At 39.2% G+C, this 15,835-nt stretch overlaps 1 protein-coding gene across 1 annotated transcript in view; it reads right to left on the bottom strand.

Annotated features, from left to right (window-relative positions):
• The window catches only part of LOC149168244 (brefeldin A-inhibited guanine nucleotide-exchange protein 5-like), a 240,061-nt gene that overhangs the window by 14,138 nt on the left and 210,088 nt on the right, over positions 1-15,835 (bottom strand). The window lies entirely within an intron of this gene.

The raw sequence follows: 15,835 nt of genomic DNA on the forward strand, positions 1-15,835 counted from the left end.
CGAAGTTGTTTCGTATGGTGTTGTGGTTCAAGCTGCAATTCTAAGTGAAGGGAATGAGAAGGTGCAAGACCTTTTGCTCCTTGATGTCACTCCCTTGTCACTTGAATTGGGAACTGCCGAAGAAATCATGACTATTTTGTATCCCATGGGCACAGTATTCGATGCAAGGCATCTTATTGGAAGGGGAGTCTCCGATCCAACAGTCCAGAATTTCATGATGTTGTGGACCTTCAAAGTCATTTCTGAGCCACTAAAGAAGCCTGTGATTGCTATTTCCTACAAAGGAGAAGAAAAGCAATTCACTGCAGAAGAAATTTCTTCGATGGTTCTGACTAAAATGAAGGATAAAATAGAACTATATCTTCAAACAACACCTCAAAAAGAAATCTCTTCGAGCATCACAAAGTCGACATCATTTGTTGTGCCGTCAATAAACTTCACAACTTTGAAAAATGCTACGTCATTCCCTGTTATTTTCCTTTCAACACTCAAATATCATGTGGTGCCGGAAATGTAGACTAATGTTTATCGACCTTTATGGCATTTTTCGAGCATTGTTAATTCTTGCTATTCATTTTATTGGGATGTCACCTGTGACTGGGACTTGAGTGTTTTTTTCAAGATATTTAAATCAAAAAATCCTCATTTGCGTCCAAATATGTTATATGGTATCAGAACAGTAGTGAATCTAAGCAGCAAAAGTGAATATGATATGGCAAGGCCGAACATTACAAGATCGTTGAATTGCTGCGGCCTGAGTACGACAGCATCCACACTGTAGTCCAACACCAGCACCAGCACTCCCGTTGACATTTTTTCTGCAGTAAACTCACTCCATGCAGGGTGTGTCGTGTCGTGTGTGATACGTCACGTTTTTTGGGGAAAAAATGGATCCCCATATTATACACTGATACCAGTTAAGGGTGTGCCATTTTGTGGCTCAAAATCTATATATTAATTTTGTCATACAATGGAGCATTCATGGTATATATTATGTTAATACACAGGTGTTGTTGGGAGTGGTTTCAGACTCCAACCGTATTTGTGTTTTGGGCTGAATGGGGCTTGGTGCTGTCGAATTTTGTTCATTTGAGGTCATATCAGGGTTTCATTACCACCCGACTTGTGATCAAGCCGACCCTGTTGTCGCTGAAGCTACACTCTATAATCAAGAGGTGCTGCCAGGTATCCCTTGTACCGTGACCCTATTCAACCGCATGAGCCCGTCAAGAGGTGTAATGTTCGGCCAACAGTGTGAACTCTGTCTAAAGCCATGACGTTCGGTCAATAACAACGTGGCTCAGTTTTACATAGACGTTGACATATTATTATAACATAATAAATCAAACTAATGCAAATGCGTGGTCGGTTAATTTGTTGGGCTCGACATCGGGTTTGAAATGAGACCTAGTTCTATATAATAAATCGAACTAAATTCATTTAATTTAATTAATTAAAATTATATAATTTAATTAATTAAATTATTAATTAAAAAAACCAAAAAAATATTAAAAATAGATATATATATATATATATATATATATATATATATATATATTATTAAAAATAATAATAATAATAATTGATAACCTGATATTCAGGCAGTGTCCAACAAATTACATATGTCAATATGAAGAACAATAAATTACATATGCCAAGATGAAGAACAGCGAATTACATAACCCGAGATTCAGATAGTGTCTAGCAAATTACATATGCCAAGACGAAGAATAGCAAATTACATATGCCAAGATGAAGAATAGCGAATTACATATGCCGAGATGACAAACACAAAGATGAAGAAATTGTTAGCAATACAGCTTTGAGGACAAAGCTTCTGAAGGATAGGGCTATGTTATGAATATAATTCATAACAAGTAAATAAATAAAATAAATGTAAATGTTAAATAATCAAATATTGATTAGGTTAAATAGTCATTAAGTTAAGTGAAAAGGCATGTCTAAAAGACATGCCTAGTCACGAAAGGACACCTGCTTAAGTATATATATGTAGGTCCTCATTGTAACATTCATCACTTGTATAATTTTATATATAATAAATTATTATTATTAAATACCTCTTGTGTATAGTTACATTCAAGCCAACAAGCTATCAGTTTTTATGCTTCAGAAATAGGAGTTCGAGAGGAATTTTCTCCAAGTGAGAGTAAATCTCAGGATGCCCTCGGGGCTGGATGGTGGAGATGGCATTCTTTGGAGTCCCTTGACAGCCTAGGGTATGGATTTAGCCCTTGGATTCCCGGTCAAGAAGTTCTAGAGTCACCTTTAATTGTGTTAATTTTAGATAACAATGGTATGTTCTATGCTTTAGCACAACTTACTTCAATATTTCTTATCAGCGCAATGACAATTTCCAATTATCTTCAGTAGCAATCACATTAACTTATACACATTGACAGTAAATGCATATAAAACATAAAAGCATATGCAGAAGACAAACCAAGACAAGAGGACACAAGATGTGGCGGATACCAGGGACAAACCCCAATGTGGAGAAACCCTTTGATCATATCTTCTTATTATTCTTCAATAGTACAGCACAAAGAGAGAGAGTACAAATATCATAAATAGATGCCAAAAACAAATCTGCCAAATTAGTAGTCAATGCAGGCCTAACTAGAAAGTCAACAGTGGTCAAAGCTGCCCCAAAACGTCCTCTCCAATCAGCTCGGTCAACGACAGAAGAATGCGGCCTCAAAAGAGGGTCAAAGTCAACCCAAAACAAGCTCAATCAACCCATTCAAAGTCTGATGTAATTCTGCAGTCAAACCAGAAAGTCAACGCAGCAGTCAACTTAGTCAAACAGTGCCCAATCACCTCAAAATCCATGCCAAAGAAAGTGGCTTGCAAAAATCAAAATTTTGCCCCCAAAGCAGAAGTCAACGCTGGTCAAATACTGTTGATCAACACATGCACTAGTCCTAAAATTTTTGGCCTTCAAAACTAGTCCAAAAATCTGCCTTCCTTCCACAAGTGCGAAGAAGAGAGCCTCCAGGTTGTATGAACCAATCATGAGAGGAGAGAGAAGACGATGTGATGAGATTAGTGATGTCCAAATCAGAGAAGGGTCACTCCTATTTATACAATTCGTTGAGAGTGAGGAGACACATCCATTGGGCTTCATGAGCCTACATTTCACTGAAGCTGACCTTGACAATTTGTCCATGTGAAAGAATAAATTCAAAATTCCATTTTTGCTTGTCAGAATGAGATGATATTTATATCAAAAGTGTACCTCTCTAAAAGAGGAATCCAATGCAATAATCATCTCCATCATATGAGTAATCCTAAGGTGGAATTTGGCCCTAGTTGACAATTTTAACACTCCCTCTCAACTAGGGAGAATTCCACTTGCCAACCCATCATCATGCCAACCTATCATCCTGTACCATCCTTGCCATCACTGTCTTGTACTGCTCTACTGAACCATGAAGAAATAATGAAGAAAAAGTGATCGAGAGTGAGACATAAGATCATATCACTCTCCACTGACAAAATTCAGTCCTTGATCCTAGATCAAGTTGTTGAACACCATGCATCCTAGTCAGAGGCAGTACGGCAGTACATGATGTGTCCATCAGTAGTGCAATGGTCCCTAACCATATTTTACCAACTCATTGGCCAGATGAGAGGTACTTCCCATGAGTCCCGGACTCTATGTGTAGGATGTGTGTTGGGTCATCAGCAGGAGAAGGTGAACCACTCATCATGCTCATATGACATCGAAGAAGGTGAACCACTCATCCTATGCATATGTCAATCGTAGGGGAAGGAAGGTGAAACACTCACCCTACACACGTGTTCGGGTAGAGGAAGGTGAACCACTTACCCTACATACATGTGTTCGGGTAGAGGAAGGTGAACCACTCACCCTACATACATGTGTCTGAATAGTGGAAGGTGAACCACTCACCCTACACACATGTCAACCATCATGGGGTATCACAGGGGAAGGTGAACCACTCACCCTGTATTTAGCGTACCACTAGGGGAAGGTGAACCACTCACCCTATGGTCGCTCATAGCTCCAAGAAGTACCCCAAGCCCCTAGGAGCTCCCAGAGCTCAGTGTTCAACTCATAAGGGGCCCTCATAGGAGGTTTGTTCCATGACTCCTAGTCTCTCTCAGAAGGTTACGAATTTGACGTTCCCCAAAGGTTTCGTGAGAATGTCTGCAACATGCTCATTTGTCCTGATGTGTTGGAGCCTAACGGCTCCCTGTTGTACCATATCCCGGATAAAGTGGTACCTGATATCAATGTGCTTAGAGCGGTCATGCAACACGAGATTCTTTGATAGGCGAATCTCACTCTGGTTGTCGCAGACGGTGATATCCAGCACATGCTCAAACAACTCACTGGAGAGCTTCCTCAACCAAACAGCTTCACAACAGGCCATACATGCAGCAATGTATTCGGCCTCAGTGGTGCTTAGAGCAACTGATTTCTACTTCCTGCTCATCCATGCTATTGAAGCAAACCCCAAAGAGAAGCAACACCCATATGTGCTCTTACAATCCACCACACAGCCAAACCAAACAACATCTGAATATCCATGCAGCCTCAAATTCCCAATAGTGTATCTCAGACCATAGTGGATTGTGCCCCGGCGATATCTCAAGAGATTCATAGTAGCAATCCAATGAATGTGATGAGGCTCGACAATAAATTGACTCAACATGTTCAGAGCGAAGCATATGTCAGGACGGGAGTTGACCAAGAAAATCAGGGCCCCCACATGTTGGCGATACTCGGAAGGGCTTACTAATTCAGGCCCAGCAGCACCTTCACATAGCTTTTTGAAGTTGAGTTCCATCAGAGTAACCACGAACTTGCAATCCACCATGCCACATCTCTCAAGTAGCTTCACAATGTACTTTCCTTAAGAAAGGAAAATCTCACCTGGCTTTTGCTAGACCCCCAGCTCTAGGAAGTAATGCATCAATCCTAGGTCCTTCATCTCAAATTTGGAAGCCAACTCCCTCTTGCATTGATGAATGAGAGGGTCATCACCTGTCAGAAAGAGATCATCCACATAAAGGACCAGAATGAGAGGTTTGTCCTTTTCAACCTTGAAGTATAGGTTCAGGTCAGCATCGCTTCTTGTAAATCCCAGCTTCATAAGATAGCTATCGATCCTCTCATACCAAGCCCTAGGGGCTTGCTTCAACCCATAGAGGGCTTTCTTCAACTTGCATACATGTGTCTCACGATCTTGAACCTCGAACCCCTCGGGTTGTTCCACATATACTTCCTCCTTAAGTGAACCATGCAAGAAGGCAGTTTTGACATCCATCTGATGTAGGTTCCATCCTTGCGAGGCAACAAGGGCTATGATCGAACAGATGGTGGTATATCGGGCAACTGGTGCAAATATCTCATCATACTCTACTCCTTCCTTTTGAGAGAAGCCTCGAGCTACAAATCTGGCCTCAAATTCCTCAGCACTCCCATCAGCTCCATGTTTGATCTTATAGAGCCATTTCGAAGTGACCACTGACTTGTCCTTAGGTCTAGGAACCACATCCCAGACATCATTCTTCATGATCGACTCATATTCCTCGTTCATCGCATCCTTCCAAACCTGTTGCTTCACGGCTTCTTCGAATGTACAAGGCTCAAATTGTACAATGGTACTCATGGCAGCTAAGTGCCCTTGGTACCTATTTGGCTTCTTGCCTTCACGAAATGTCCCCCTTGGTGCAATATGTTTCTCAGCATCTTCAAGAGTATCTTTGAAGCACAAAGGTCTTTTTCTTGAAGTAGCGGGCTCACTAGGAGGTTGATCAATGCGATCCATCGCACCTTCAACATTGGGCATCGGTTCATCGGACAAAGGTTCAACCTGCTTTTCTACATCAGCATCATCATTGTTCTTCCTAGGAATAGGAAGATCTCAGATATTTCTAGGAGTAGAATCTTCATCGAAAGTGACATCGTCACTTAATTCCACTTCCCTTTGATCAGGCATATAGATTATATATGCCTTTGAAGTTTCATTGTAGCCCCCAAACGTTCTTTTCTTCCCAGATGCATCTAGTTTGTTTCTTTTCTCTCTCAACACATGAAAATATATGGGACAACCAAAAATTCTAAAATGAGAAACATCATGTTTCTTACCGATGAAAACTTCTTTGGGTGTCTTGAAGTCCAAAGCTTGATGTGGGCATCGGTTTTGGAGATACACGGCAGTGTTGGTAGCTTCTCCCCATAAGAACTTCGAAAGACCTTGATCATGTAGCATGGCACGGGTGGCTTCTATGATAGTACGATTCTTCCTTTCGGCAACACCATTTTGTTCAGGAGTATATGCGGTAGTGGTCTCCCTCTTAATTCCAGCTTCTCTACAATAGTCTTTGAATTCATTTGACTCATATTTGGTACCATTATCGGTCCTCAATATTTTGATCTTCTTCCTTGCTTGAATCTCAATCAAGGCTTTGACAGAGCGAAACCACTCGAATACTTTATCCTTCTTCTTTAAGAAATAGATCCATGTTTTGCGAGAGAAGTCATCCACAAAAATAGCATAATATAAATATCCACCCAAAGATGTCACGAGCAACATACCTGATAGATCAGAATGGACCAATTGAAGAATATCAGTGGTTTGAGTCTCACTTGAAGGGAATGGTCCCCTTATATGTTTTCCAGTTTCACAACCTTGACAAACACCTTCATGATCTAAGTTAAATTCGGACATACCTATGACCATCTTTCTTACATCAGGTAAGGCTTTGAAATGAAGGTGAGAAAATCTTTGGTGCCATAATTCAGATTGAAGAGAAGTATCACAAGTCATTGCTCCCAACAGACTTCCTCCAACCTGATAGAGACCTTCAACCTTGAATCCAAGAGTGAATGCATCTCTTGGGTTCCTTTGCCAAACACAAACCTTCCCATCAATGAATGTCACCTTGAAACCTTTATCTTCCATCGCAAAAATAGAGACCAAGTTCTTTTTCAGATCAGGTACATATAGCACTTCTTGTAAATGAAGAGTTTGACCTTGATTTAAGTGGAGAGTAGCAGTCGCAATTCCTTTCACGGGATTAGTGGCATTATCCCCAAGAATAATCTCCATATTTGTCTTCTTTTCAACCAAGTTTGAGAGAGCTTCTTTGTACCCAGTGAAGTCCCTTGAGGCACCACTATCAATCAACCAATTGTCCAATGTATCCGGAGGAGAGGGCAGAAATAAGATAAAATTATTTTTTCTTTACAACATTAACTTCTTCATACCTGGAGTTTCTTGACTTCTTGGGAGGACGACCTTGTCCATTTCGAGCAGCGAGAGCATTCCTCTTTCCTTTGTTGTTGAACCTGTTGTTCCTTTGATTGCCATTGCCCTTGAAGTTGTTGTTATTGTTGTCATCATCTCTTGGAGTATACTTCTTATGAGGACACTCTCTAGGAAAGTGGCCAAACCTGTTGCAATTGACGCACCTTCCTTTCCTTCCTTCTTTGAATATCGGCTTGAACCTTGGTCCTTGATTCCTTGGACCAACATTGTTCCTTCTCTTAGAATGAGCGGAGAAGGCGGTAGGATTGTTTCCATTTGAGGGCTTGTCCCTTTCCATCATCCTTATTTCTTCTTGAGTGCATTTGGCCAATAGTTCATCAAATCCCAGAATCCTGTCATTGTTGAGGATGGTAGCGTTGAACACATCCCAATCTCTTGTAAGGCCCCCAAGTGCAATAAGGGAGAGCTCTCTGTCACTAGTGACTTCACCAATAGATAGGAGATAATTCTTGATCTCGATAATCCTCATGAAGTAAGATTGGATGGATTCTCCTCTATCCATCTTGATGTCTTTCAATTTGTTCTTGAGAAAGAGAACTTGATTTGCATTGTTTACATTGAACATCCCAACCAGCTTTTCATACATCTCCTTGGATGTTTCCAAATCAGAAATATAGGAAACCAAAGGCTTATGAATGGAGTCAACAATAATATTCTTAGCTTTAACCTCACCTTTCTTGTACTTAGTTTGTGTAGCAACGGATGCATTTGAAGGAGGATCTGCGATTCTTCGTTTGACATAATCCATGGCATCATTTTCTTCTAATGTCAAATCCAAAGTCATCTTCCATGCATGATAGTCGGATTTGTCCTTAAGCTTGTCCTCAGATTTGAAGAAAGATGTAGTCGTCATTGGGACTAGTTCTAAGTCCTTGTTTAACAGCTTCCCTTAGTGATTGCTTTGCTTCACTCTTGCTTTGGCTTTGTCTTCACCTGAGCTTTGATACCGTGATAATTTTAGATAACAATGGTATGTTCTATGCTTTAACACAATTTACTTCAATGTTTCTTATCAGTCCAATGACAATTTCCAATTATTTTCAGTAGAAATCACATTAACTTATACACATGGACAGTGAATGCAGATAGAACATAAAAACATATGCAAAAGACAAGCCAAGACAAAAGGACACAAGATGTGGCGGATGTCAGGGACAAACCCCAATGTGGAGAAACCCTTTGATAAAATCTTCTTATTATTCTTCAATAGTTCAGCATAGAGAGAGAGAGAGTACAAATATCATAAACACATGCCCAAAATAAATCTGCCAAATCAAGCCTAACCAGAAATTCAACAGTGGTTAAAGTTGCCCCAAAACGTCCTCCAATCATCTCAGTCAACAACAGAAGAATGTTGCCTCCAAAGAGGGTCAAAGTCAATCCAAAACAAGCTCAATCAACCCAATCAAAGTCTGTTGTAATTCTGTGGTCAAACCAGAAAGTCAACACAACAATCAACTCAGTCAAATAGTCCCCAGTCACCTCGAAATTCATACCAAAGAATGCAGCCTGTAGAAATCGAAATTATGCCCCCAAAACAGAAGTCAACGCTAGTTAAATATTGTTGGTCAACGCATGCCCTAGTCCTGATATTTTCAGCCTTCAAAACCAGTCCAAAAATTTGCCTTCCTTCCACACGTGCGAAGAAGAGAGCCTCTAAGTTGTATGAACCAATCAAGAGAGGAGAGAGAAGATGATGTGATGAGATGAGTTTTGTCCAAATGAGAGAAGGGTCACTCCTACTTATACAATTCGTTGAGGGTGAGGAGACACATCCATTGGGCTTCATGACCCTACATTTGACTGAGGCCAACCTTGACAATTTGTCCATGAGAAAGAATAAATTCAAAATTCCATTTCTGCTTGTCAGAATGAGATGATCTTTATATCAAAATTGTACCTCTCGAAAAGAGGAATCCAATGCAATAATCATCTCCATCATATGAGTTGTCCTAAGGTGGAATTTGGCCCTAGTTGCCAATTTTAACAGATTGTTGGTCTGGTTTTGGCAGTGGGTTGTGGATTCCCTTTAATGGGTGGAACCACTATGTTACATATTTTAGGGTGGAGGTGAAACCTCTGGATTCCTTAGAGTTTACTAGATGTTGAAAAGTTGAAGGGTGGAGGAAAGTTATTCGTTGGTGGGTGGGGGTGGGAGGAAAGCTTATGCAGTCCCCATTTCAACCAGCAGTTGTTGTTCAATCCCTTGAGCAAACCACCTCAGTCTTTGGAATCTAGCTCGAGGGTGACAGCTGCAAGTAAGGATTGGTTGCAATTCATCTATGGTTGGGTGGAGAGTTGTTGTCCCTAACTTAGTTACCCAATTCCATTTCAAGATAAGTGCTTCCATGTGTAATCCCTGCCACTAGGTTCATGTTGGGATATTGACCTAATGTTGTAATCATTGTAGGAATGGTTCGTGGTTTGCTTATAATTGAAAAGAATGAATCTATGTTAATTGGTTCCCTATTACTGTGATTTTACAATGATGATTTTCATACAAGAATTTAAGTACAAATGTCTAATTTAATCTTCTTTGCATGAAGAACAGTTGATCTCCTTGAGCTTGGAAGTATTGAAGCCCTGATGGATGGTTTTGGTTACTATGGTTTTGCACTTACGTCATGTTGGACATTGGATAAACCAATGCTCCCTGTGTGTTTCGCAACATGGACTAACTGCCTCTCATGGATCCTTATCTATGGCAATGTGATCATTGACTAACACCTACGGTTTTTGGTCTAACGGCAATCGTGATTCCCAACAAGTGGTATCAGAGCGTAGGTCATGAGTTCGAAGCACATCTGGGTCACGTTGGGGGGGAGATTGTTGGACATTGGATAAACCAACAATCCTTGTGCGTTTTGCAACATGAGCTAACCGCCTCTCATGGATCCTTATCTCTGGAGATGCGATCGTTGACTAACACTTGCAGGTTTTGATCTAACAACAATCGTGATTCCCAACACGTCTTTCATGTAGGAATTACATATATGAATACATCCTTGTGAGCACTAGGGGCACTTGTTAAGCAAACTGTGTGTTATGGGATACTCAGTTTCTTATATAATTTCTTGAAGGAAATGTTGAAATTCTATTTGTGTTGTGTGAACATGAGTCACAATGATTTTCTAGTTAAGCGACCAAATGAATCTTTGTGTGTGTTTGAGAGATTTAATGATTTTGGTGATTGGCATGTAGTAATGTCATCATTGTGCATATGTTGTGTGTATGATTGGTAACAACATGAATGAGTATTTGTGTTTCCATTGAGGAAAATGGCTTAAGGTCTAGTCTCCCTGCTAAGCACCTTTTCATCCTCATCCTTGTGTCTAGGCTGGAAAAACTTTGCCCTACAGGTTGATGTAGCTAAAAGAAAGGTAAAAGCATAAGAAATCCACAATGAAAGAAAAAAGATAAAATGCAAAAGACAACTAGGACATTTGAACACTTATTGTAAACTTATCATTAGGGCTCCTTTAGTTATATTATTATGGAAATGAGTGGGATACGTCTCACATAAGTGGAGACTTCCCTCATTTCATTTATTCATCATCATACATTGAATTCTTTTCCTCTCTAATTAAGTGTCCACTAGTCCTTTTCACTACTATGGGCAACATGTGACTTTTATCAGCGCAACTTTCTTGTGGATGTGATTTTTGCATGGAGACATTGTTCTAGTATTGAAAGAAGTGCCTTTTGTGGATAATTTTGTAAGTTTGTTGTCTTATCATTGATATTTTGCATGTTGAATGTTTAAAGTAGGGTTTTTATTATTCCATGACTAAATGCTTAATGATTGTTGAAATCATGTTTCATTATTGCATATAAAATGTTCTCTCTAAGGCCTATAGGGTAAACTCTTAATGTACAGACCCTATATTTAATTTCTCCCCTCACAAGAACAATAGTTAGGTTTTTTAAAATGGATGCTACTCCATCAAGGTCCTCCCTTGAATTTTTACCTTAAGGACTAAATTGAACCCTAGTAGGATAAGGCATTAATCCTCAGTGTTTTCATCATCCATAAATTCAATTAAAATGTCTTTCCATTTTCTCTCTCCTAGATAGCTAGGGAAGCCTCATTTTTAAGGCATATTTATACACAAAAGTGAAGTTTTAGTGAATGTTTGTGGCTCGTAATTTAGGAAATGCAGCTATTAAGTGTTTAAAGGAAAAATTTAGCATTGTGTATCGTTTATACCTCTTAGAAAAGGCTAATCTCACTCTCCCTTTGTTGTTTAGGCAAACCTAACAGCCCTAGAAATAATTTTCCTAGTCTAGTCTCGATTGGAATATTTTGATCCTTTATTGTTCAAAATCATTTGAAAATCATTTTTGAGCTGCTATATGACATTGAATTGCATCATCATTGTATATCTTCCAAGCACTAACTTATAGCAGCCTATTTCTTGATCTAGGCATAGAGTATTTGAGCACTAGTATAGCACATTTAGGCCATCTTTAGCCTTGTCGGTACTCTATCCAACAATAGACCTCTTATTCATCACCTTGACCCATATCACTATAATATCTTTCTAGGTGATTTAGCGAACAGTGGCAGCACTTTCTCATGTTGTCATAGGTTCTAGCCCTTCCCAGTGAGGCTTTGCACTGAGCCTGCAAGATTTTGCAGCAAAAAGACCTATAGTAGCATGTTCGCTAAGGTTCCTTGCTTCCTTTTCTTGCAACAGATTATTCCAAACAAGTTGTGAGATGTACCTTTTTTTTCAATATTTGAAAATGAAGTACAACAAATTAGTGGACAAAATTGGATCCTACACAAATCATGTTAGTAAGATATGATGGTTTCCACATATGATGATTAGACTTTGAGCTTTAAGGATGGCTTGTTGCAATCCATAGGCTAGTTGGTCAACCAGTCAAATGTGCAGTTCCAAAATAAATTGGGATTAGTCTTCTCCAACTATACTGTAATTATGGACGCGTTGGGTTCACCCTTATAAATATGAAGGATGTTTTGATATAACTCTTGGAATCCATGAAGCACGACATGTTAAATTTTCTTAGGGCAACATTGTTCTTTGCTTTGATAATTGCATTTAATCATTAATCCATTGAGTTCACCCCAAATCATCATTGCATTATTCAGATCTACACCATTATACATCATCATATGTAATTACATAGAAAGAAACAACATCAATGCAGCGGAACATAAAAGGAACAATAGAAGAAAAGCATGCACACACATAGAGACACCAAGATTGGCCCAAGACAAGGGAAAACCCTTGCAAATCTTCTTCTTCTTAGATCATCATCAAATAATGCAGCAAAAGAGAGTTCATTCATCCATAACTTTATCTATGCAACAAAACAATAATGACATCTATGAAACAGAACTAATCATGCTAGGAATCAGAACGATCATACTGATCAATGTAATGTGATGTCACAAACTGATGTCAACTGTTGTATATTGCTATCATTGTGTTGAACACTACTGAGCACTTATGTCACTGACAATGAGCCCAATACATATGTTTGCAGCGGAAACTAGCAAATCAAATCTACAGATCTATATAACAGTGGAGAGAAACCCAGATCTACCATATCACTGAAGTCAACTGAAGTCAAGATGTCAAACCCTAGATCTGAACTCTGGTCATTCTCATCAAAATTGTTTGTGTGGGACCGAAACTTCCTAGTCGCTCTCACCAATACCGTGTGAGGGGCGACTGTGACTACTCGATTGCTCTTTGGAATACTCTGTACGTGCGACCAGGGTGCAATACACCTAAAACCCTTGGTCGCTCCCTTGAAGTTATTGTGCACGCGACCGTGACAGCCTGGTCGCTCTCAAGACTACTCTGTGTGAGCGATCGAGGACTAATACCTCCAGATCTGCCTCTGGAACCATAGTCACTCCCATAAGCCTATGTGCCAGTGCCCAAGGGTCCATAGTCACTCTCATAGGCTTATGTGCCAGGGTCTATATCAAAACCAAAACCATAATCAATATCAAAGCCATACCTTGGAATTCATCATCCTGACTTCATCAGATAATAGTCAAATCTAGATATATCTAGATTGTAATGCTCTAAGCATAATGCCTTGCTAAGCCAACATAATCATCCTTACATAACTCAATGTTGTACCATCCCCCAACAAAGTCAACTCATCAAAGTTTAAAAGCCAAATCATGACCATTATCAAAGTCAACATTATCATAGAATTAATACTTTCAACCAAGGGACAGGTGGAGCTCATATCAACTCATGACTTTATCATGCCAACAAGTTGTAATCAGTCATGCAATATCAATCTAAACTTTATCAAGTCATTCTCATAAGCATTACATAAGTCATTTATGTTGCTAGGTGCAAATGCATACACCAAGGACTAGTCATGCAAGTTCCACTTTCATGTTGAATCACAACTATCATTATTTCAACCATTGTGCTAAGAATAAGGAGGCCAATCTCCAAATACCCACATAAGTAATCATGCCCTCATAGCATTGATATCAGGGCAAATCAACAATCATCAAATCAAATCACTAGACATCAGGTCAAGTCCAAATTGCTTATTGTAGAGAGATCTATAGTCAAAGCACATTTCAATCATCAATTCAAAGTTATTGTGAAGCATCATGACAAAACACTAGTAATGCCAACTCATGCCAACATAGTGACATATCTATATGTATGTCTCGATCACCTACAAACATAAGTTCAGTCTACATGTTCATGTTATGGAAAGCATTCAACCTTCTAGCAGATCTTGTTGTTATCTGCAATACATTTGTGGTATTGATATCTTCTAGGTGACCATCTGATTTCATGCACAATACTTCATTATATGATCAACAATTTAACTCAACAACTTCAGAAATCAGTTAACAGTGGTAGAATATGTCAGGGACATCATGATTCAGAGTTTAGACAACTTCAGAAAGCTTCAGATGATGGTCAACAACAATCAAACCCCTGGTCGCTCTCTTCAGGTTAGCATGGGAGTGACTTTAGCTGCTTGGACGTTATCTAGGCCTTAAGCATGAATGCGTCTAGGGACAAAATATCCTAGATCTGTGATTGCGTCCGGAGCAGAAACCCTAATTTCTGTAAGGGCTTCAAATCTAAGACTCTAATGCAGATCAATATTGTCAGATGCACATAAATCATACTTCAACAACACATAAATAATAGTATGAGTAAGAGTCTTGGAAAAAAGATTCTCCCTCTGACTGGCGATCTACTTCATATATCTTCATTCATGTCATCAGCCTATCTCTACTAGAGTCATACAACAACAGATCTATTAGATCATAAACATATGGCTATCAGCATCATGACATCAATCTTTCATCAAAGGTTTAGACTCAAAGTAGCAGATAGATCTCAAACACAATAACATTTTTTTTCAAGTCACTCTATCAAGTTAGCACATTCAGTTTAAACATATGCAGTCAAGACAAGACCATAGGTAGTAAGAGATCTGGAATAACAATCTTACACTTATACCTCTCACATCAAGGTTACCATGCAATTCATGACCAATGAGATCAGATTAGGTCATTCAATAAAGCTTTATCAAAATAACAAGAGTGTCAATCACTCTTTCCATATGCTTTCATCATGCTTATCGTAAGCATTACTAGTAGACTCATGTATAGGAGTTAATGAACTATCCTTCTATATAAAATCCATCATCACAAGTATCAACAGTATCATTTTCTAGAGCCAAGGTGCTAGCCTTCTTTATAGGATCAAGATATCCAACAGATAGATCATAGTTGTTAGCCAAACATCAAGTGTATCAATGTATCAACATTAGATAGCCTCATAGAATTCAGATCAAAATGTTCAACACCAAGTGCATTATTTCATCACAGGAAACATAGATCCAAGTCACTTTCATGTGTATGTATGAGCCATTAAAGAAAGAGACATTCTCATCATACCTTAGGGCTTACCGAACCAATAGCTGAAACATACCATGCATACCTTGTGGTATTACCTGTGCACCTTTTCATTAGACATAGGCCGCTTGAAGCACTTTGTCATCTTTTCATCAAGTACCTCTTTATCTCTTTCCAGATCTGTATCTCAAAATGATCCTCAAGAAGGATCACATCTCATCAAGGAGGTTAGAAACATCCATATACTCAAATACACATGCAGGAAGTACAAGTAATAAACATAATCATCAGATCTATAAGTTTAACAAGTAAGAAGCATCATAATTCAAGAAATACTTATCTTCAATGAGAGGTGATCCTCTCCCTCTTAAACCAATCTTCAAAAGCCATCAATATCCATGGTCCATATACCAATGTTGCTTTCAAGTATCCAACCAGGTCTGCTAGGGATTATCCCATCTAGGGCTTCATCGAATCTCCCACAAGTGCTTGACATAAACTAGGGTTTTCTCTCCACCATAAACTAGGGTTTTCTCTCCACCCTAAACTCATAGAATCCATCAAACCCATTGAAACAGGAATCACCGATTTTGGCGATTAATCGCGAGTCATAATCTAGTCGGCGGTG

The sequence above is a fragment of the Pinus tabuliformis genome, chromosome 4_2 (assembly GCF_031772625.1).
Source record: "Pinus tabuliformis cultivar Carrire ecotype Pingquan chromosome 4_2, CPIR1, whole genome shotgun sequence".
Classification (NCBI taxonomy): Eukaryota; Viridiplantae; Streptophyta; class Pinopsida; order Pinales; family Pinaceae; genus Pinus; species Pinus tabuliformis.